This window comes from Cornus florida, unplaced genomic scaffold (genome assembly GCF_030987335.1).
Source record: "Cornus florida cultivar Cherokee Brave unplaced genomic scaffold, ASM3098733v1 CherokeeBrave_3.0.0_Hap2_Chr10, whole genome shotgun sequence".
Taxonomy (NCBI): domain Eukaryota; kingdom Viridiplantae; phylum Streptophyta; class Magnoliopsida; order Cornales; family Cornaceae; genus Cornus; species Cornus florida.
The window spans coordinates 64,876,557-64,878,634 of record NW_026775580.1 but is presented as its reverse complement, the minus strand read 5'-3'; the positions used below and the strand labels follow the sequence as shown (position 1 = coordinate 64,878,634).

The window sequence follows — 2,078 nt, the reverse complement described above, 5'->3', positions numbered from 1 at the left end:
CAACCACCACAACAACAAGGCCAAGCTCCATATGGAATGCCAAGGCTAATGTATGCTCCACAACCTCCCATCATCAATCAAGGAATTCAAAACCAAGGTGGTCATGTTGCACCTCAAGTAACTAATCCACCTCTTGCTTTAAGAGACTATTATGTGCCTAATGAGTATAATGCACCTACATGCATCCAATTACCTCCATTTAGAGCACATCATTATGAAATTAAGCCACAAACCATTCAAATGCTTCCTAATTATCATGGACTTCCAAGTGAAAAACCTTACAAGCATTTGGATGAGTTTTTAGAAGTATGTTCCACCGTAAAATATACGGACATGCCGGAAGAGGTTTTAAGACTCAAACTTTTTCCATTCACCTTAAAAGACAAGGCAAAGTATTGGTTTAACAATCTTAGGCCTTTTTCAATCACTTCTTGGGCAGAAATACAACAAGAGTTCTTGAAGAAGTACTATCCGGTTTTAAAAACCAATGCCATGAGAACCTTAATTAGAGAATTTTCACATGGGCATGGAGAAACGTTTCATGAGGCATGGGAACGCTTCAATGAGTTGCTTAGGAGGTGTCCACATCATGACATGCCCAAATGGCAATTAGTTCAATATTTCTTTTAGAGCGTATCGGACAATTATAAGGGTATGGTTGATGCTTCCATGGGTGGCTTATACATTGATAGGCATGAGGATGACGTGTGGCGTCTTTATAAGAGTATGAGTGAAAATTCTTTGCATAGAACATTATCATCCAAGAATGATAGAAATTCACAAGGTATGAAGAGTGTTGGCTTACATAAAGTCGACCATTCAAATGAAATAGCCGCCGAAATGAAGTCTTTATCTTAAAGGTTTGATCAATTTTTGATTAACCAAAACTTGGCGAACCAAGTATCTTCCTTCCCTAACCATTCTCATCATGCCTCAAATGAAACATGTATGACTTGTTCTAGTGTTCTTCATTCTACTTTTTATTGTCCTCACGGACAAGTGTAAAATGAACCTAATGAACAAGTCAATGTAGTTTTTGTGAACCAAGGGAATAATCCTTAGGGTACTCACTATAATCCAAGTTGGAGGAATCATCCGAATTTCTCTTTGAAAAACCAAGGAGAGGGCTTAAACCCTTCCCAAGGCGGTTTTCAAGGAAAGTACATTCCACCTCCACTTCAAAACCAAGGATCCCAAGGTTATAGACCTTATCAATCACAAGGGAATCAATTTGCTAATTCTCATTTTTCCAACCAATCATATTTCCAAAGAAATACTAAAAGTCCCGCCTTTGAAGAAAAAGTTTTGAATGCTTTGGGCACTTTAGAGGCTAACACACAACTGCTCCATTCTCACCCTCAATCTATTGCAAAGCTAGAAACCCAAGTAGGGCAAATAGCAAGCACTATCAATGCAAGAGAGAAGAGAAAAATGCTTATTAATGCCCCACCTAAGCAACAATGTGTTGTGGAAACCCATTCCTCATTGGAAGGCCACACCATTGAACTGTTAATGCGGTGACTACCTTGCGGAGTGGTAGGATTATGGACAATTAAGTTGAAATGTCTAATGAAGAGAGTGAACCAGTGCAACCTCAAGTTGTCACCCGTCCCGTTTCACATCCCATTCCTCCTTCATTGCATATATATGATCTTGTGAATGAGAAAGTCTTGAAAAATGTGTTTGAAAAAGAAGTTTTGAAAAATGATGTTGAAAAAGTTTTGCTAAAAAATGATTTGAAACAAAGTGATTTGAAAACTTCTTGTGTTGAAGAGAGTTTAAAAGAAAATTCTGAAAAAGGGTTTGAACCTAAAGTTCCATTTCCAGATGACCTAAAATGATCCATTTCAAAAGACAAGCAAAAGGCAAAAACCAATGAAATTGTGGAAATGTTTAGGCAAGTAAAAGTGAATCTTCCACTTTTGGATGCAATCAAGCAAATTCCGGTTTATGCCAAATTCTTGAAAGACTTATGCACCCAAAAGCGGAAAAACAAGAGCTAAGCACCAAGAAAAGTGGTTTTGACCGAGCAAGTAAGCTCAATTTTACAACATAACACTTTGCCAAAGTTTAAGGAC

The 2,078-nt window shown here is 37.8% G+C and overlaps 1 non-coding gene across 1 annotated transcript; it reads right to left on the bottom strand.

Annotated features, from left to right (window-relative positions):
- Window positions 1-489: 489 nt before the first annotated feature.
- Window positions 490-596, bottom strand: LOC132280374 (small nucleolar RNA R71). The gene has a single exon (XR_009471567.1). It is a non-coding gene; the product is annotated as a small nucleolar RNA R71 (small nucleolar RNA).
- Window positions 597-2,078: the final 1,482 nt, after the last annotated feature.